Source organism: Electrophorus electricus, chromosome 2 (assembly GCF_013358815.1).
Source record: "Electrophorus electricus isolate fEleEle1 chromosome 2, fEleEle1.pri, whole genome shotgun sequence".
Lineage (NCBI taxonomy): Eukaryota > Metazoa > Chordata > Actinopteri > Gymnotiformes > Gymnotidae > Electrophorus > Electrophorus electricus.
In genome coordinates this window covers 858,138-880,738 of record NC_049536.1, presented here as the reverse complement: position 1 = coordinate 880,738, position 22,601 = coordinate 858,138, and the positions used below count along the sequence as shown (strand labels likewise).

At 44.3% G+C, this 22,601-nt stretch overlaps 1 long non-coding RNA gene across 1 annotated transcript; it reads right to left on the bottom strand.

Annotated features, from left to right (window-relative positions):
* Window positions 1-351: 351 nt before the first annotated feature.
* LOC113583852 lies at window positions 352-19,364 on the bottom strand. Its single transcript, XR_004775744.1, has 3 exons — window positions 19,325-19,364; window positions 7,004-7,270; window positions 352-3,045 (listed from the first exon to the last, which is right to left on the bottom strand). It is a non-coding gene; the product is annotated as an uncharacterized LOC113583852 (long non-coding RNA).
* Window positions 19,365-22,601: the final 3,237 nt, after the last annotated feature.

The window sequence follows — 22,601 nt, the reverse complement described above, 5'->3', positions numbered from 1 at the left end:
CTGGCCGTGGTTGGTGTGATCGTCTATTTCCTTAAAAACTGACCATGTGGTCATAATATTTGGTGAGTAGATCTATATAATTACTGCTGCTCTGTATTCCTAGAGGGTTTCATGTATAACACCATAGTCATTTCATGGCAGAAAGAGTAAGTTTCACAATTGAATGCCATATAGTATGTGCTTAGAAAACTAGCTGAACTCAATATATTAAAAAGAAAGTTAGATTTAATGCAATCTCTCATGGCTTTCTTGGGGAATGATGGATCGAATGTGTCCAGTAATGGTTGTGTATATCTTCAAGTAGCTGGTAGCAAATGGAGTTTATGATAAACTTTACAAAATATCTTGGCCTGTTTCACCAGAAGAAGATTGAGTCTGTCCAGACTACCACATACACCTGGAGCTGCATTTCCAAGTGTCACCTTTCCTGTGTTTCCTAACGCTTTGTCAAGTACCACTGAACTAACACTGTCACTGTCACTGACAAGGCAAGATGAAAAGATGAAGCAGAAGAATAAGAAATCTCTCAGTGAAATTTACACTTAATGATCTGACTACACACAACTTTGATGAATAAGGGCCAATGTCATTCCTCCACCAACAATGCCACAGTCATCATTGACAAAGAGTGTTTTATATTTGATACATTCATACTGTAAATCTTTTGTTTGTTGTTTATTTCAGTGGTTACTTTTTAGTGTTTGTTCTAATGCTGAGTGTGATTTGGAGTATGATTTGCATACTGCATTACGGAACTGTGACCATCACACCATCCTACATGATGACATAATTTTGTCCTTTACACCATTTTTAAGTGTCTATATTTAAATAAGACTTCTGATTTCAAAATATTTAATGATTTTCCAATCATTCAAAACCTCACCAATGAAAAAAAATTGCATACATATCATTTTTGTGAATTTAATAATTTTACATTTCCATTTGATATATTGCATTGTTTGGTAGCAGCCATATTTAGATGCGCTTGTATTAACATTTTATAAAAAGCTTGATTAACTTTATGCTGCCCTTCCTTTCTGTTCACTTGCCTGTAAATAACAACATGTAAATAACAACACCACGGAATAGCCTGGTGTGGATTCATTTCCCAGGTGATTTTTTATTTGGTTTGCTGTCTACACAGATGTATAACTTTAACTTTTTTATCCAAAACATTTTTTAACCTGATGGACAAGGAGGAAGAGCAAGAGCCATAATCTCAGAAGAAATAAGAGCGACAATCATAGGCCATGTTCTAGTTCATGGAGTGAGCACAAGTGAAGCAGGACTACATGTTCAACATAATTTACGTAAGCAGGTTCTCAGTGGCCTCTATAGAAAACAGGTAAAATGACTCTAATCTTTGGTCCCTGAAAATTACAGTACAGTATTCAGTAGGATTCAGTATTCAGTCTCAGTAAACCACTCCACCAAAGCTCTAGAAAGTGGACAGGGAAAAAGGTTTCCTTGTAGTATTGTCTGTATTGTATAGTATTAGGGGAAACATGTCAGTACAGTATTATAGCATGTACACTTCTAACAAAATGATCCTTTGTAGGATGGAAAGACTGGCACTTGAGAGTGGAAGGACACATTCTCACAACAACAGGATACTCACATTGTTGATATTGTCCTTCAAAATAATGTAATTTGACTGTGTGAAAGACAACAGCAAGTTGTTGACTAAAATGTGAATCTACAGCACTACTGTATTACATACATCTAGAGTGTACTGTATGTAAAGCAACACATGCATACAGAGACATATAGCATGCCAGACTTCATCATTTACAAAACTAATATTACAGTACTCTATTTTCCATGAGTAAAGGGAGTGTTTGAATTGGAGTCCATGGAGAATACATCTACTTGGATGAAGCTGCGTTCAATCTCATGAAGATGAGAAGGAGAGGTTGCATCATCATTGGTCAACGTGCCATTGTAGAAGTGCCTGGGTAGAGTGGTGGTAACATGACATATGTGCTGACATCAGCAACTCTGGGGTTCACCACCACCATGTGACTTTAGGCCCCTACAACACTGACTGTCTCATAACACTTCTGGATGTTCTATGGGATACTGTGCTCAGACAAGAGCATCAAGGTCATGATTAGGCAAAGCATCCTATGCATGTTGTAATATGGGAGAATGTGAACTTTCACGGAGCTCCAAGAATTTGTGAACAGTTTATGACCCATGTTTTATAAATGTATGTCTCCCACTATACTCTCCCTTCCTTAATCCTACTGAAGAATTGTTCTCAACATGGTGGTGGAAGGTGTATGACCAAAACCCTTATAACCGGTCAATGGCTGCAGCTTGTGACAACACAGGAGTAGAATCTGTTCAAGGTTGTTGCCTAGCAATGGAGAGGATTGTCTCTGATGTAGATGAAGTCCTGTGACCTGACTCCGCCCACAGGCATGATGCTGAGGCAGAATGAATGATACATTGCCTATTGTAACCATATAGTGTTTTTTAAACATTTTCTTCTTTACATATAAAGAAGCTTTACATATATTTTGATAAGTGAAGGAATGTAAGTGGTAATTCTGTTAGATCTTTTATCTAATCTTTATCTAATATTTATTTAGATCTTATTTTTACTGAGTAACCACTAGAAACTGGAGGGTTTTTTCTTAATTTGTTTTATATGCACAAAACATCAGTTTTCCAACAAAATACTACAAGAGTATTTAGAATGTATATAATAAATATACAATAATTATATAAAAATATATAATAAATATAATAAAGCATCCTTGTAGGATGCATTGCAAGATTTACACATAAAATCACGGTAGGCCGGGCCAACTCTGAGAAGGAGACGCCCACATTAGATGAGGGACGTACCGGTCATTCACCCCGATCTAAATCACCTGTTTACTGATGGGAGACACCTGCTCTTCATCACTATGTCTCCCAATTAATACATCCACAGGTCCAGAGGAACAGCGCTGCGCATTAACGGTCCTGGAGACCCCTGGAAGTCTTCGGGATGTTAAGACTTTGCTTTCAGAGTTTACTCTCAGATAACTTTGTTACCTGCAATTATCATGGATAATAAAGAGCCCGTCAGTTCAAGTTCACGTCTCACTTCTTCTGTGCCGCCGACGTCACACATAAAATACATGCACATCAGTGAGGCTGCTCACTACCCTCTACTCCATATTATCCTGTCATTAAACATTCACTGTATCCCATCAGTTCTCTTTGCAGTTACCTCAGCGCATAGGCTGGGGATGTAACAGGGGTTAGGTTCTACCCACTACACAACATAATACAAATAAAAATTATTTTCCTTGTTTGAATCACTATAATCAGTATGACCAACATTAAAAAATAGACATGCAAAAAATGATTAGGACACTGCAGTAAAAATATAAAATAGCATATGCATGCATGACTTTCTGCGACAGGGTAAGCAAGCAGTGATGGGACAGAACAGAAAGAGAACTGCTACTCTGGGTTTCAGTGGGATGATTATGTAAATAAGAGCCAACATGTTCTTCTTATTGCAAAGTCAACATGCTACATGCACAGATTCAAGATCTCCATGCTTGAAATCTTAACAACAATGAACAGTCGATCTTGGTATGTGTTGTTGGGGGGGGTTGTACAGTGCAACTATGAGCACAGTGATCGATTCCCATGGTAGGTCTACATTTAACAGTCACAAGCTCCAGCAGTGGAGACAGCACAGAGTTCTTTCATCATTTCATGTTGATACAGACACACACACACCCTTCTCTAATTTTGCTGGACATAACTATATTTCTGTCAGCACAAAATGAAGTGAGCCCATCCAGCATTTCAGGAATACCATTGAGCAAGTAGTAACCTAGAAACCAAATCTACTTTACAAACACAAGCACACTGATTCCTAAGTGGCTACACTCTAAATTTACTAGAGTATAACAGCAAACACACAAACTCACACAGTGACAGCAGACACAGGAACAAGGGGTATAAATACACAGACTAATGAATGCCAGTGAGATACAGGTATAACAAATAAAGGGCAGGGGAAACTAAAACAACAGGCAGAACAACAGAACGAAACCAAAACCAAAACCAAAACCAAGGAACACATGGCAGGTGTCAACATGGGAACTGCAATGCCAGGGGAGGGGTAAATGACATTAAGTTTCGTTTTACAAGAATACATTATTGGATGTACCAAAAATGTGTATGTATTACAGAAGCTTTGTGTTTCAGTCCTGGGGCCTAGTAGATCAGGGTAGTGGAGCCCCAGTACTGGAGTCAAAAACCCCTGGTGTAGGTTTTACTGTGGCAAGTAAATACTCACTTTGACTAATATCAGTATTACTGCATTTCAAATAAATCTTCATCCACACCACACAAAAAAGATTTTTGTCCATATTTAGAATTTCACCTCTCTGCTGTGTGCTGGACCTGCTTAACTGAGGCCTTCCACTGTTTGGATGTCCAGTCATAAGAGATATGAGATCTTCTCCATCATAACCGTATTCATTAATGCAACTTAACATATTAAACGTTGCTTCAGTCTCACAGCCAAACCTCCACTGAAGGATGTGAACATCTGAAATTGTGTGGAGAGGTACAGACGCATGTAGTACTCACACACATTTATGCACAGGCACATTTAGTTTACAGACATATAAAGACTTATTCCATTCTTACCTTGCAAAATATTATCATTGTGTTTTTGTGTGTTTTACTGTTTTTCTGGTCTGGTTATTGCATTACCATGTGTGTTGGTTTACCTGATATTTTTGCATTTCGATCTTGGATTTTGGACTGTTTCCTGACCATGGCTCTGACACCCCTTTGGCTCATGTTTCTCTATCATCTGGTTTTTACCCTGATGTGTGTGCTTACTACTCTGGTGGACTCCTGTTTTTTCATGTTAAAACATTTATGATTATTCCGCAGGCATGTCTGTTTGCGAACCATCATAATATTATAATATATGGTAAATATGTACAGCAGATTGCTCTGTTGGGCCCCTGAGCAAGACCCTTTACAACTTGAGAAATTGAGGGTTTTCAGTCATAACTGTAAGTCACTCTGCATAAAAGCATCAGCTAAATACCATAAATTTAAATGTAAAAAAACGTAAATGTAATTGGCAAGGGATAATCCAATACAGCAGTCAAAATACAGGTAAGGGTCAGAACCAGAATCACAGCATTCACAGTGCCAGGGAGCATCACAAACAGGGTATCAACAGTCCAGATCAAAATCCAGAAAGACAAGATAATCAGGCAGACAAATCCAACTGGGACAGGTAAAAAACAGAAGTACCTATCGAAAAAATATCAGTAATACAAAAAGACAATCAGGAGTACCGCTCAGTATTCACCGAAAATACTTCAAAGTGTGAGTGGTAATGGCAGGTATAAATAGGCAGAGCAAATAGGCTACAGGCGGTGTTAACAGTTTGATGATCAGGATCACGTGACTTGTTGGTTATTGGCTGAGTGTTCCTCATCATCATTGGAATGGGAGTTGTAGTGATCCAAGGAAATGTGTAGCTTGACACCAGTGCAGACTGGAATAACATGTATAGAATATTAAACAACTAATTTCTGCATAGTACTTTGTCTTACAACCCCTGGTATGGAAGACGACGCATCCAGCAGTGGGTCTACCCTGGCTCCTGGTATCGAGGACAACATACAGCTCATTCTCTATGCCACACCTAGGGACAAGACTGTGACTCTTGAAGACATCAAATTGGCCTCTCAGCCAACCACAGTGGCTTTACACTGCAGCCCCTCTCTCCCAGTGACTGTCTCCACATCCAAATGCACACCCATGCCTACTCCAGCAGCAGCTGCTTCTTTGGACCTACCACCAGTCTCTGTCTCCGGCATGGAAGACACCACTCTGTTGGTCCCCAGCATAAAAGATGCCAGACTTTCAGTGCCTGTTCCCAGTGTGGAAGACACCAGTCTGCCAGTTTCTGTTCTCGTGCCTCCGGACCTCAGTTTGGAATATGCCAGACAGCCTCCAGAACCAGTGCTGATCGTTGCAGCACCTCTGGACCAACCACTGTTGAATGCTGCTGCGTCTCCAGACCTCCTGGACCCGTCGCCCCCAAAACACCACCATGCATCCAGACCTCCTGGACCCATCGCCCTCCAAACACTGCCATGCCTCCAGACCTCGCAGACACACAGCCAGCATTAGCTACACGGCGAACCTTCAGGAGGTTCCTAAGGTCATTCTGCGAGTCTCACAGTCTGTACCCAAGGTCACGACCCACAGCAAGCCTTTATCCGTAGCTGTGACCCATGGTCCTCTAGCTCCTCTGGTGTGAACTCTCCATGGCACCTCCCCACAAACATGCAGCATATCATATGTCTGTGTTTTGTCGCCCTCCTGAGGCCACAACTCACAGCTCTATAGCAACCATTCCCCCTGACTCATCAGTGGTTGCTTCCCATGGCTCACTGACAGCCATGCCTGGTAACTCTTTAGAAACTCTGAAGACTGCCTTACCTGCTGTCTCTTTCATTAGCCCCGAGGGCCTTTCCTCTGTCTGCCTTATGTGCAGCTGCTCCTGTGTTGCCTGCTCCGTTCCTGGTTTTGTCCTGATTATTGTCTCTGTACCCATACCTGTTTACATTAAGCTACAATAATTCTGTACCTGTTCAAGTACCTATACCCATGCCTGTTGTATTTTTGATGGTGTTTATTGAAGTTACGAGTAGATGGTGTTTTTGATAGCAGTATGGGTAGATGGCGTTGACTGTGAGGTATTTCTGCCTGCACCATCTCCAACAGTTCACTTCTGACTCAAACGTCAGCATAGCAATGATTCTGTCCTCTTAGAAAAAGGTCAGAACACCCCACCCTCATCATAGCTGAAGCATTAATAATGTCATGTTTACATTTATGGCATTTTATCCAAATCATCTTACAATCATGGCTGAGTACAACTTTGAGCAATTGAGGGTTAAGGGCCTTGCCCAATAAAATAAGCTTTCTGAGCAATTGACGAACATTTTCTTACCTGATTTATTGTTTCCAAAGTCATTAATAACTAAACTGAGCCTGTTATTTAACCAATGTCCATTTTCCTGTAGTTCATCAGTGCCTCTCAGCCAGTCTCTCTGTGGAAGCTTCTTCAGCCAGTCCTGTTTGGGAGTCCTAATTCTGTCCCTGCTGTTGTAGGAGTCAATCTGTTGTCCATCCAGTACAGTCACTGCAGTGAACTCAAAGGAGCCATCTGGGAAGAGTCTGGATTGGATCATGTACTTGTAATATATAGAGTGTTTATCTATAGGAATCAGAGACACAAAAAGACTAAGTAAGAAAAGATGATTATGATAATAAGAGAAATAAATATAGAGCAAAGTGAAACTGAAACTGATTTCCCATGTGGAAGCATATGGTGCCAATCTAAGAAGGACATGATCATTTCAGATCTATTTGAGTTCTAAACAATGCCTGCATTTTGTTTATTGCAATAATCTTTTACTACAGGTGAATTTTACAATTTTGGCAAGTCATACTAGTGCCCATGTATGCTAAAAGAACACATTTCAGCATGCCTGTACCATGCTGAAAGTATCTGTAAGAATGATTAACTCAAACAAAAGAGGCATTTTTACACCCACAGTCAAAAGCTACTGATCTGAATAAACCACTGCAGGTACATATACATTTTACTTTTATGGCATTTAACAGACAATCTTATCCAGAGCAACTTACAAAAGTGCTTTGTCATTTACTCATAGAATATTCTAGTACAATACAGTAGGTTAGAGTCCAACATACCAATGAACTAGAATACTGTAGACATACAGGGATAAATGCTGATACCTAGAAGTACAAAATACATAAGGTCTATCTTAAACAATGAAAAGTGCAATAAACAATAAGTGCTAGAGTTTGTTAAACAACATAAACAATACCCTACAATAACTATTAATTTAGCCAGTCAATATGGGAGCAGAGCCAGTAGTCCTTTAAATATTCCACAAATAGATGGGTCTTCAGTCTGCGTTTGAAGACTGCAAGGGACTTTATTGTCCAGACAGCAAGTGGGAGTTCATTCCACCTTCTTGGAGCCAGGACAGAAAATAGTCTCGATACTTGTCATTCATGAGACCTGAAGCAAGGTATTTCAAGCCGAGTTGTACTTGATGTTTGAAGTACTTGAGGTATGGATCGGCCTTTGACCATTGACAACATGTATGAAGGGGCTAGTCTATTTTTGGCTTTGTAGGCAAGCATCAAGGTTTTAAATCTGATGCGCGCAGCTACTGGAAGCCAATGAAGGGAGCACAGCAGTGGAGTAACGTCTGAACTTTGGAAGATTGAAGATCAGTCATGCTGCTGCATTATGGATAAGTTGTAGAGGTTTGATGGCTCTTAGAGGAAGACCAGCAAGTTGCAGTGTCTAGCTTTGAGATCACAAGAGACTGCACAAGGATCTGGGTAGCTTCCTGCGAGAGAGAGGGCCAAATCCTTTGTATGTTGCAAAGGAAGAATCTGCAAGATTGGGTTAGATTTGAAACATGAGTTGAGAATGGCAACTAGTTGTCCAAAATTATGCCCAGGCTATGGGTAGCTTCGGATGGTGATACCAGGGAGTTCTCAAAGGAAACTATGAGGTCATGGTAAGGGTCACCAAGAGAACGAGTATACAAAGAGAAGAGAAAGAGGCCTAATACTAAGCCCTGTGGAACTCCAGTGGAGAGTCTACATGGTTTGGATGTGGATCCTCTCCATGTCACCTGATAGGACCATCCCTCCAGATAGGACTGAAACCATCTCCAAGCAGAGCCAGTCAAACCAAGCCTGGAGAGAACAGAGAGACAAGAGAGCAGAAAGAGAATGTTGTGCTTCACTGTGTCAAAGGCTGCCAAAACGTCTAGAAGAATCAAAACAGATGACCGTGTGGCAGCTTTAGCAGCATGAATTACTCCATCAGTGCTATGAGGGCTGTTTCTGTAGAAGGTGCCGGTTTGTAGCCAGACTGATTGGGATCATGCAGCTGGTTCTGGGTGAGGAAAAGAGACAATTGATTGTAAACTGCTCATTCAAGGGCTGTTGAGAGTAAAGAGAGAAGTGATACTGGTCTGTAGTTGGTGACATTGGAGCTGTCAAGTGTGACTTTCTTGAGGATTGGTACCACCCTGGAATAGAGTGGAATGATTTGGATCCAGCGGACATGTAGTCAGATTGCTGAAAGTCAGGAGTTAAAGAATTTCATCTGATGAGAGAGGAGAAAAAGAAGTCAGAGTGTTGGATGTAGGGGAATACACACTGGTTGGAAGAGTGGGAACAGAGGAAAAGGACTGGTGGATTGCTGCAACCTTCTCCTCAAAGAAGGTGATAAAATCCTCAGGAGTAAGAGATGAGGAAGGAGGGGGAGGGGGAGGATTAAGGAGAGAAGAAAAAATAGTGAAGACCTTGTGTGGATCAGATGCTAATAATTCAAATTTTTCTCTGTAGTAGGATAACTTTGCAGATGTTACTTCCAGTGAGAACTTGGAAAGGAGAGACTTGTATGAGCTGAGGTCTGAATCTACGTGAGATTTCCTCCACCTCCTCTCTGCAGTCCTTAGTTCTCTCCTGTGGCAGTGAAGTGTTTCTGTTAGCCAGGGGGCAGGTGGGGAGGACTTGGCAGGTCTAGAGGAGAGAGGGCACAGAAGATTCATTGATGAGGAGAGTGTAGAAATGAAAGTATTTGTAACTGTATCCAAAGAGAGAGAAGACAGAGTCAGGGTGAGGAAGGGTGGACAAAATAGTAGAAGTAAGGGAAGAGGGAGTTATGGAGTGCAGATTGCGATGGAAGGAGGAAGAACACGCTGGGGAGGACTGGATGGAAAGAAAAGGAAGGGAGAGAGAGAAGGACAGAAAGAGATGGTCTGAGAGGGGTGTGACTACAATGTCCGATATTGTGGTGGTACAAGTGAAGACCAGGTCTAGAACATTGACCACTTGGTGAGTCGGAGGAGAATGACAGGAATTGGTAACATTTGAAGAGCCAGCTCGCACGTTTGTGTGAGTGTGTGTGAGTGAGTGTGAGTGGTCGCTGAAGAAGGACATCAGAGCTGAATGCAAGCGCCCAGGGTCATTTGCCATTCCAGTGCAAGCTAACTTTTGCAGTTTCAAGTTTGGTTTATTCGTCACATACAGTCATACACAGTATAACTCGCAGTGAAATGGTGGAGAGTGCTCTGTCCAAACTGAGGAAAAGAAAACAGGGGTGCCTAGAGAAATATAGATATTCTATATATGTGAAATATATATATGCAAAGAGAAATATATATATTCTATGTATGCACAAAATATATTAACAATGTATGTACAATATATGTATATTATGACTATATACACAATGTACAATGTATTTGGTTGTTTATGTATATGTACACAATCTACAGAATGTACAGATCCATTTCGTATAATAACATATCTACAGTTGTTGTGTTACAAGGTAATTGAATATAAATCTATATATACAGATATACAGTTATGTTACATGGTGGTGGTGGTCCCCACAGTTTATCAGTTTCCCTGATTCAGGGCCCGAAAGGCCTGTGGGAAGAAGCTCCTCTTCAGTCTCTCTGTCTTGGTCTTCAGGGAGCGAAAGCGCCTCCCTGACCTCAACAGAGAGAAGAGCCTATTGTTGGGATGGGTGGGGTCCTTCACAATCCTCCTGGCCTTGGTCTGGCACCGCTTGTAGTAGATGGTCTGCAGGTCAGGAAGTTCCATGTGAGTGATGCGCTCTGCTGAACGCACTACCCTTTGGAGTGCTTGTCTGTCCTGCTTGGTGCTATTCCCAAACCAGACTGTGATGTTCCTCATGAGGATGCTCTCAATAGTGCAGGTGTAGAAGTTCCTCAGTACCTTGGAGGGCAGTCTGAAGTCTCTTAGGCATCTGAGGTGGTAAAGACGCTGACGAGCCTTCTTTGCCAGGGAGTTGGTATGGTGGGACCAGGACAGGTCCTGCGAGATGTGAACACCAAGGTACCTGAAACTATCTACTCTCTCCACCGTGGTTCCACTGATCCTCACAGGTTGGTAGTGCCGCTCCTGCTTCTTGCTGCAATCCACGATCAGCTCCTTTGTCTTACTGACGTTTAGGAGGAGATTATTTTCCTGGCACCAGTTTTCCAGGTGTTTAATCTCCTCCAGGTAGGCCCTCTCGTCGTTGTCCGAGATCAGACCCATGACAACGGTGTCGTCAGCAAACTTGACAATGATGGTGGAGCTGGAAGTGGCTGTGCAGTCGTAGATGTACAGTGAGTAGAGCAGGGGGCATAGGACACAACCCTGAGGAGCTCCAGTGCTGAGGGTGAGGGTGGATGAGACGCAGTTGCCCACCCGTACTGATTGTGGTCTGTCTGTTAGGAAGTTGGAGATCCAGTCGCACAGGGATGTATGCAGTCCTAGATCCCCCAACTTAGTAGTGAGTATGGAGGGGATGATAGTGTTAAATGCTGAACTGTAGTCGACAAACAGCATTTTAACATAATTTCCCCTCCATTTGTCCAGGTGAGTCAGTGTAGTGTGGAGAAGATGTGCAATTGCATTGTCAGTGGAGCGGTTGTGGCGGTATGCAAACTGCAGTGGGTCCATGGAGGCTGGCAGTGAAGATGTGATGAAGTCTCTGACTAGCTTTTCAAAGCACTTCACCACGACTGATGTGAGGGCAACAGGGCGGTAGTCATTGAGGTCGGAGGGTCGAGGTTTCTTCAGGACGGGGACGATGGTGGATCGCTTGAAGCTGGACGGGACGATACCGAGCGTCAGGGAGAGATTGAAGATGTCGGTGAATACCAGGGCTAGCTGATCTGCGCAGGCTTTGACGACCCTCCCGCAGATACCGTCTGGACCCATTGCTTTCCTGGTATTCACCCTTTTAAACACTCTCCTCACGTCACTCTCCGTGATGATGAGAGGGCGCTGTTCTATGGTGGGCTCCGCACATGCGCCATTGGCTGCGCCGATAGTACCATTAGCAGTAGCGCTGCTAGCATTAGTGCTGTTAGCACTAGCGCCGTTAGCGTTGGCGCTGCTAGATGTAGCCTCGAAGCGAGCGAAGTATGTATTCAGCTCGTTCGCCAGAGACTCATCCGCACTCACCAGTCCGGAGGGTGGGCTTCTGTAGTCCGTGATCGTCCGTAGTCCCTGCCACAGGGATCTAGAACCACTCTGCTGGAACTGTGTCTCTAGTTTCTTCCCGTAGCGCCGCTTCGCCTCCCTCACCACCCTACGCACTCCGAATGCTGCAGATTTGTACTCGTCCATGTTCCCGCTGATGATCCCCGCATTGTAGGCAGCAGTGCGAGAGTTCAGAGCCTCGCGGTTGGTTCTGTCCACCCAGGGCTTCTGGTTGGGAAACTTCTTGATGGTGATTCTTGGGATCGTGTCATCCACCAGTTTCCCAATAAACCCCACTACTGCCTCCGTAAACTCACTGACATCATCAGTGCTGCGCTGGAACATGTCCCAGTCCGTGTCATCCAGAGCATCCTGCAGAGCGGCCACCGATTGGTCTGTCCAGCACGCGACCTCCCTCTGAACCGGAGTTTCCCGTTTCAGCCGTTGTTTATATTTTGGTAGGAGGAAGATGGCGGCCTGGTCCGACTTACCAAACGGTGGATGAGCTAGTGCCTTGTAACTGTCCTTGTATGGGGTGTAGCAGTGGTCTAGTGTCCTATTTCCCCTGGTGGGGAAGGTTACGTGCTGGTAAAGGTTGGGCACTGCAAGCTTGAGGTTAGCGCTGTTGAAATCCCCAACCACAATAAGTGCAGCATCCCGGTGCTGTGTCTGAAACTGTGTGAGAGCCTCATGAAGTTCACACAGTGCAGTGTCCATGTTGGCCTGAGGTGGGATGTACACGGTGTTGATGATGACCGAAGTGAACTCCCAGGGAAGGTAGAAAGGACGAAGCTTGAGGGCGAGCAGCTCCAGGTTGGGTGAGCAGGAGCGGGTGAGAGTAACAACATTGGCGTTGTTGCACCAGCTTTTGTTTACCATCACACACACCCGAATCTGCCATCCTGTCCATGCGGTGAACCGAGAAGAACTCGGCCGGCTGGATAGCGTGGTTTGGTACCGCTGGGTTCAGCCATGACTCGGTGAAGCAGAGGAGATTGCAGTCCCAAATGTCCCTCTGGAAATTTATCCTGGCCCGGAGGTCATCGAGCTTGTTGTCCAGAGACTGGACGTTGGCTAGCAGGATGCTAGGTAAGGGAGCTCGGTGTGCCCGAGCCCTCAGCCTGTTCCTGACGCCGGCTCGCTTCCCTCGAGGCCTTTTCCTCGTGCCGCGTCTTTTGTTTTCCCTCGGGATCTCTGTCGGCCATCTTGGGTCCGGGGTTACAGACGGCTTGAGGTGAGTGCTATGTAGATTAAGAGAAATAAGGGTGTCTCTGCTGTACGAGATACGCGCCGTGGTGTGTAGAGAAGGGCTGCGGAGAAATCAGGGGTAGCGGGAAGAGTGAAAAGAGCAAAAAAGATAGCAAAAAAAAGAGCGAAAAAAGTGGCAGGTGTGGACGGAGCAGTCATGATGGCAGCCAACCTCACCGGCGCCATCTTGATTGACTCACTTCATATCAAATTTGCAGGCTCAATCAGCTTCTGCAAAAACAGTGTTGTGTTTTCACAAGATGACTGGCTATGATTACACCACCACAGTGACATACCATATCCCAACCGCTGTGATACATCCTATCAAGCTGTGACACCAAAGGAGTTCAAGGAACCTGTTCAAGACCTGGTCACGCAAGGAATTCTGAAGGAGAATTGCAACTCTGGCAGATGAAGAGACAAATCAGGAAAGACTGCTGTGATGACACCATTCAGCCAGTAAACTCGTATGCCTTGTATGTCTGGACTCTAGCACCCTGGAAACATTTCAGTGCCTCATAAAGGTAGTGCTGGGAGATCTCACATTGGATGATGTCCTCGTATTCTCCAGGGACACCAAGTGGGCATGAAGCTCCAGTTTAAATGTACTATATTCCTTAGCATTCCTTTTAAATCCCTGCAAGCCCCAGCTGGAAAAATCTATTACATGTTCCACTCCTTGATGTTATTGGCTTAGCACTGCATCAAATCCTAGGTAACTTCCATTCATGGTCACAATTAACAGAAACTGGAAATCAGGGCAGGCAAACACTGTGCAGGGTGGGGGAGTATTAGGCACTTCCTCAGCTCATCATAATCAGCCTAGCGGTCTTCACGCCACAGAAACGTTTGTGGTGATACCTTTATTACACCCAATCTGAGCTTTGCCCATGAGTGAATACAATGGACTTTCCAACTGTGCAAAATGTGTTAAAAAAATCCAATTGTGAGGTACACTATAAGCTAGGGAGAGTCACCCAGAATGTGGATGTGCTGTCTCGCATCCCAGTGGCCCCAGATGCTGAGGATAAGAAAGATTTCTTGGTGATAAAAGGAAGAAGTATGACCCTGCCTATGGCCTGCCCAGGGTTCTTGGGTAGAAGTAAAAAGCCTCAGTTCCACTGTGATTCCTAAATCCCCAATCAGATCATTTTAAAGTTAAACATTAAAGTTAAACAGCTGGTCCCGTCCTTCATTGCAGGTTAACATTAACAAACATTAGCGAGGCACCCTCTGAAGAATCTCTAATAATCACACAAAGCTCACCCCCCCTTCTTATACATATTAGTGTTTGCATTCTCCCCCATTATATCCCAACCATAGATTAGTCAATATATGCAAATTGATTATTATATATTTGTGACATTACGAGTTTGTTCTTCGTACTGTGGTGTTTCAAGGTTTTGTTTTACAGGCTACCCACACAAGGTCACACTACGCTGTGTGCAAAATTATTAGGCAAGTTGTATTTTTGAGGATTCCTTTTATTATTGAACAACTACAGTGCTCTCGGCAAATCCAAAAATGTTAATAAACCTCAAACCTGAATATTTAAGAAAGTAAGAGTCAGGTTTTGGCTTTCTTGGGATCATATGTGTCTGCATAATTATTGGGCAACTAAAAGAAAAATGGAAATTTCCCATCTCACATGATTATTTTAATCTGTTAAAGTGAGAATAATAAACAAAAAACTTAACATTGACAAACATTTGACATCTAAAAAAAATAAATCAGTGACCAATACAGCCACTCTTCAATAAGAGAGTCATAAGCCTTCCATTCAAGAAGTCTGTCAGTTTCTTAATCTGTTGACGATCAACTTTTTGTGCAGCAACCAAAGCCTCTCAGATACTGTTCAGAGAGCTGTACCGTTTTCCTTCACTGTATATCTCCTGTTTAAGACGGGCCCACAAGTTCTCAATAGGCTTTAGAAAGTGTCTGGCAGTAGGTTTGGGGGTTAATTTTGAGTCCATCTTCAACCCAATACATCACTGAAAACCTAGTAGAGAGTGCATCTCCTTGTTTTTTTTTTATGTTTTGCCATTTTTGTCCTAGAGAATTGAGCTCATGAGAGGGGTCGATTATAGGGCTGATACTCACACCAGTTGGAACCCATTACCACTATATTCCAAGAGAAGACTTCTCTTGACCTTATCCTAAAGATGATTGTTTTTCTATACATTTCTGAGCCTGCTGGAGAGATAATATATCTTACACTGAGGTCTGCTAGAGCCTACCCAGAATCCCTTGCAGAAATCTGCATAAGCCACAACAGAGGCCTCCAACCTGTACACAAATCATTCTGAAAGGACACAGAATCTCTATACTCCCTTATGTTTCACATGGCCTTGAAAAAGTATTCAACTTTTACACATTTATTAAAAAAAATGAAAACCATGTATCATTTTCTTTTCACTTCACAATTACTTGCTACTTTGTGTTGGTTTATAACATAAAATCCCAATAAAACACATTTAAGTTTGTAGATGTAACATGAAAAAATTTGGAAATGTTCAAGGGGTATGAATACTTTTTCAAAGCTTTGTATGTTATTAATATGTCTATTCATTGTTAAACCTCTCTTCCCTGTAAACACGTTAGGATGCGTCAAGAATCGAAATACCGTAAACTTGTATAGACGCATTCGGATTTAAGCGAAAATGCCTTGAATCGCATAGCGTCAACTTGACCGCGATTATGGGGCTGTGTTGACCAAAACTTCACAAATGTATACTGTCCACACGTTTAGACCTACTTTCACGTTAATCAAGAACAGTTGGATAAAATTTACTTCTCGTAGATGCCAGAACTCGTAGAGTAATTCCAGACAGCAAAAAAAATCTATTTCATCTTCATCACGTAAAAGGTTCGTCCGCATCACTAGTCTTCAGAGCCGGGCGAACCTTTGTTCTTGTCTGCTGAGTCACCGCGATCCCGCAATCTGTACTTCGGTGCACAAATGAAATAGGCTCTTAAGCACCTCTCAGTACTTTTTACATGCTCAAAAGCACCATTCTTAAGATCCAGCCTTTTTGTGAGAGCACATTTCCACTTTCCTTAGTTACCGCGGTCACGCCATCTACACGCAAAAGTTTGACCTTCTCTGTCCGCACTGGCGGCTGTAATGCGCGCCTACATCGTTTACTTCGGTAGCCCGTTTGTGAAACGACATGGAGAAATCTCGCGCTTTTAGTGCAGAGATTGAAAACTCAGAAGAAATGTGTTCTACACCTTAATTACGTTTAATTGGGTCTGATGCGCCAGAGAATACGTGTAAACATGTAGAAGTCTTTTATAAATATAAATATTAAATATTACATAATATATTCATGTTTATGGAGATAACTTTCTTAGCTACTCATAATAATCATGATATTTCTTTGTTATTCTATTTTTACTGTGAGAATGTGGAGAGATTATACAGCAAAACTGTGCAAATGGCTAATTAGTTCACTGTAGTAAATTTCAAAATGCCATAAAAAACACAAATCCAATTGTTATCAATTCACGCCACCGTATTCATGGAGAACACTTTACCACGATTTCTTTACCACGATGCCGATTTTGCCACCAAGCGGGGGCACGTAGCAAAGGTTTACAAAATATAACGTTCGCAGTTTTGAACTTTGGCTGCTATAATGTGTCGCTGTTCTAGTGTTGGCTTTCAGTTCTCTAACGCTTCCAATCTATTACCCACTTAGGAAGAAGCTAAACCTGGAAATGATTGCTTAAAATAATCAACTAAATAACTGACTTTGTGAATTTTAAGCGAGAGCAAGTATGCTAGCATGCTATTTTACTGCTACTGATTTAGATAGCTAATTAAAAGTGAACACATTTGGCATTTTTTAAAAATACACAAACTGGTAAATGGGCAACGATTTGTCAGATATTAGGCTACATTAATACTCAAACATAGCCAGGGTGAAACCAGTTGACTCCTGCATTGCAGAGCAGTATACCAGCAGGACCAGGGGGTGGTCACAATGGCTAGCTGAGTGGTGAGCGTCCAGATGAAATGGTCCACAAGTCTGTCAACCTGGGGGCGGATTGGTGTAGTCTGGGTCGTTTGGACACCCAGATGATTGCAGACCTCAGCAATGACCATTGACCAAAGTTGCACCTTTGTCTCTGTGGAGCTCTTACACCAGCCGGCACCGGTAGATCTTCTCCACCAGCCGCTCCTCTCTGGTCTGGGACTGCATATGCCTCAAGCTGCTTCATGAAGCTTTTCATAGCCATGAAGACATGGATGTTCCCACCACTGGTGGTTGGAAACAAGCCAAGGACGTCTGTGGTGACTGTCTCCATGGACACGCTAAAGCAGAGCGACTGAAGCAGAGTGTGTCTGCTGTAATGACTCCTTCACTGTGGTTACAGCAGCTTATGTGCAGCTCAGCATCCGAGCAGCAGCCCTGATACTAGTGCCCCATTCCACACATCCCCCTGATACTAGTGCCCAACAGCACACGTCACCAATACTAGAGCCCCACACCACGTCTCTTTGATACTAGTGCAACGTGCTACATGTCTCAATGAAAATAATGCCCCACACCACAAATCTCCCTGATATTAGTGCCCAACAATACATCACCGATACTAGAGCCCCACACCACAGGTCTTGATACTAGTTCCCCAAGCCACATGTCTCTCTGATACTAGTGCCCCATGCCACACGTCTCCTTGATACTAGTGCACCGTGCTACATGTCTCACTGATATTGGGCCCATGTCACAAGGCCATGTAGGACTGAGGAAGACACCAGGCATTGTGAACAAAACTGGGCCAGTGTGACTGCTTTCATGATACTTTAGCACAGTCCACATAAAACCTCATGAAGTCTACATGGGCAGTGGCAGCTCAGTGGTTAAGGTACTAGTAATCAGAAGGACAACAGTTCAAGTTGCCACTGTTCGGCACCTGAGCAAGGCCCTTTACTGTCAATTGCTCAAACTGTACTCAGTCATAATTGTAAGTTTTTTTGTATAAAAGTGTTAGGTTTGACACAATCTCTTTACTCTCTCTTACCCACATACAAATGTCTTTGACACTTTGTGAGCTGTGCTGTACGCATGGATGCTCAAACGTAAACAAAGGAATTCGACAGGAAGTCGACCGTTTCATTGTCTCCCAGAAATAACCGAAATAACTGATTTCAAACGTTAAAAATGTCAAACTTTACGGTTTGTGCTTTGGTAATATTTGGAGCTCTCCTCCCAACGCTGGGTGGTACGTTGTTTTGGAGAACATACTGAACCACCGGGAATTGCTAAAGTAGGAATTTACTGCAATGAACTTTATTAATGATAAGGAAAGCGAAATGCAACAACCTTCCAAGCGTGTCTAATACATGTCTGACGCGTTGATGCGGTAGCGTTTGAAATGAGCCTTCTTCGCCTGATATTTATTGTGAATTAAGACTACCCAACATGTGTTGGTATGTTAGATCAGCAACTAAACCAGATCTTTAAGCTATATTTACGACTGTTTAGATAATTAGCTAAAACACTAACCAAATGTACGTATTTTTGAGAGATGCATAATGAAAGTAACCGAATACTCCACATCAGTATAACTCGAGTAATTAACTAATCTTAACGTGTTAAGGTGTTACTATGTTTTTATTCTTTTTTGTTTCTTCCGTAAAACGTTATTTTATGTGTTATGCTAGTAGCCTACACAGTAAAACGAATTAAATCAACTCAGATGATTTGAGGAAACCGATTGACTTAAGCCAATCCAGTTTAGTTTATATCAGTTTATATCAGATGGCGCCGGTGAGGTCGGCTGCCGTCACGACTGCTCCGTCCACACCTGGCACTTTTTTCGCTCTTTTCGCTATCTTTTTAGTTCTTTTCGCTCTTCCCGCTACCCCTGACTTCTCCGCAGCCCTTCTCTACACACCACGGCACGTATCTCGTACAGCAGAGATGCCCTTATTTCTCTTAATCTACATAGCACTCACCTCAAGTCGTCTGTAACCCCGGACCCAAGATGGCCGACGGAGATCCTGAGGGAAAACAGAAGACGCGGCGCGAGGAAAAGGCCGCGAGGGAAGCGAGCCGGCGTCAGGAACAGGCTGAGGGCTCGGGCACACCGAGCTCCCTTACCCAGCATCCTGCTAGCCAACGTCCAGTCTCTGGATAACAAGCTCGACGACCCCCGGGCCAGGATAAAGTTCCAGAGGGACATTCGGGATTGCAATCTCCTCTGCTTCACCGAGTCGTGGCTGAACCCAGCGGTACCAAACCACGCTATCCAGCCGGCCGAGTTCTTCTCGGTTCACCGCATGGACAGGACGGCAGATTCGGGGAAGTCGAGAGGCGGCGGAGTGTGTGTGATGGTAAACAACAGCTGGTGCAACAATGCCAATGTTGTTACTCTCGCCTGCTCCTGCTCACCCAACCTGGAGCTGCTCGCCCTCAAACTTCGTCCTTTCTACCTTCCTCGGGAGTTCACTTCGGTCATCATCAACACCGTGTACATCCCACCTCAGGCTAACATGGACACTGCACTGTGGGAACTTCATGAGGCTCTCACACAGTTTCAGGCACAGCACCGGGACGCTGCACTTATTGTGGTTGGGGATTTCAACAGCGCTAACCTCAAGCGTGCGGTGCCCAACCTTTACCAGCACGTAACCTTCCCCACCAGGGGAAATAGGACACTAGATCACTGCTACACCCCATACAAGGACAGCTACAAGGCACTAGCTCATCCACCGTTTGGTAAGTCGGACCACGCCGCCATCTTCCTCCTACCAAAATATAAACAACGGCTGAAACGGGAAGCTCCGGTTCAGAGGGCGGTCGCGCGCTGGACAGACCAATCGGTGGCCGCTCTGCAGGACGCTCTGCAGGACGCTCTGGATGACGCGGACTGGGACATGTTCCGGCGCAGCACTGATGATGTCAGCGAGTTTACGGAGGCAGTAGTAGGATTTATTGGGAAACTGGTGGACGACACGATCCCAAGAATCACCATCAAGAAGTTTTCCAACCAGAAGCCCTGGGTGGACAGAACCATCCGCGAGGCTCTGAACTCTCGAACTGCTGCCTACAATGCGGGGATCATCAGCGGGAACATGGACGAGTACAAGTCCGCAGCATACGGAGTGCGCAGGGCGGTGAGGGAGGCGAAGCGGCGCTACGGGAAGAAACTAGAGACACAGTTCCAGCAGAGTGGCTCTACATCCCTGTGGCAGGGACTACGGATGATCACGGACTACAGGAGCCCACCCTCTGGGCTGATGAGTGCGGATGAGTCTCTGGCGAACGAGCTGAATACATTCTTTGCTCGCTTCGAGGCTACATCTAGCAGCGCTAATGCTAGCAGCACAAATGCTAACGGCGCTAGTGCTAACAGCGCCAATGCTAACGGTGCTGGTGCAAGTGGCACTATCGGCGCAGCCGGTGGCACATGCGCGGGGCCCACCATAGAGCAGCGCCCTCTCATCATCACGGAGAGTGACGTGAGGAGAGTGTTTAAAAGGGTGAATACCAGGAAGGCGATGGGACCAGACGGTATCTGCGGGAGGGTCCTCAAAGCCTGCGCAGATCAGCTAGCCCCGGTATTCACCGACATCTTCAATCTCTCCCTGACGCTCGGTATTGTCCCGTCCAGCTTCAAGCGGTCCACCATCGTCCCCGTCCCGAAGAAACCTCGACCCTCCGACCTCAATGACTACCGCCCTGTCGCCCTCACATCAGTCGTGATGAAGTGCTTTGAAAAGCTAGTTAGAGACTTCATCACATCTTCACTGCCAGCCTCCACGGACCCACTGCAGTTTGCATACCGCCACAACCGCTCCACTGACGATGCGATTGCACATCTGCTCCACACTACACTGACTCACCTGGACGAAGGGAGGGGAAATTATGTTAAAATGCTATTTGTCGACTACAGTTCAGCATTTAACACTATCATTCCCTCCCTACTCACTACTAAGTTGGGAGATCTAGGACTGCATACATCCCTGTGCGACTCGATCTCCAACTTCCTAACAGACAGACCACAATCAGTACGGGTGGGCAACTGCTCCTCATCCACCCTCACCCTCAGCACTGGAGCTTCTCAGGGTTGTGTCCTAAGCCCCCTGCTCTACTCACTGTACACCTACAACTGCACAGCCACTTCCAGCTCTAACACCATTGTCAAGTTTGCTGATGACACCGTTGTCGTGGGTCTGATCTCGGACAACGACGAGAGGGCCTACCTGGAGGAGATTAAACACCTGGAAAACTGGTGCCAGGAAAATAATCTCCTCCTAAACGTCAGTAAGACAAAGGAGCTGATCGTGGATTGCAGCAAGAAGCAGGAGCGGCACTACCAACCTGTGAGGATCAGTGGAACCACGGTGGAGAGAGTAGATAGTTTCAGGTACCTTGGTGTTCACATCTCGCAGGACCTGTCCTGGTCCCGCCATACCAGCTCCCTGGCAAAGAAGGCTCGTCAGCGTCTTTACCACCTCAGACGCCTAAGGGACTTCAGACTGCCCTCCAAGGTACTGCGGAACTTCTACACCTGCACTATCGAGAGCATCCTCACGGGGAACATCACAGTCTGGTTTGGAAATAGCACCAAGCAGGACAGACAAGCACTCCAAAGGGTAGTGCGTTCAGCAGAGCGCATCACTCACTCGGAACTTCCTGACCTGCAGACCACCTACTACAAGCGGTGCCAAACCAAGGCCAGGAAAATTGTGAAGGACCCCACCCATCCCAACAATAGACTGTTCTCTCTGTTGAGGTCAGGGAGGCGCTTCCGCTCCCTGAAGGCCAAGACAGAGAGGCTGAAGAGGAGCTTCTTCCCACAGGCCATTCGGGCCCTGAATCAGGGAAACTGATAAACTGTGGGGACCACCACCACCACCACGTAACATGACTGTATATCTGTATATCTGTATATCTGTACCACCACGTAACATGACTATATCTGTACATCTGTATATATAGATTTAGATGGTACTATACAATGGATCTGTACATTCTGTAGATTGTGTACATATATACTCAACCATATACATTGTACATTGTGTATATAATCATAATATACATATATTGTACATACATTGTTAATATATTTTTGTACATACATAGAATATATATTTATCTGTATATATATATTTTTTTCTCTATGCACCCCTGGTTCTCTTCCTCAGTTTGGACAGAGCACTCTCCACCATTTCACTGCGTGTTGTACTGTGTATGACTATGTATGTGACAAATAAACCAAACTTGAAC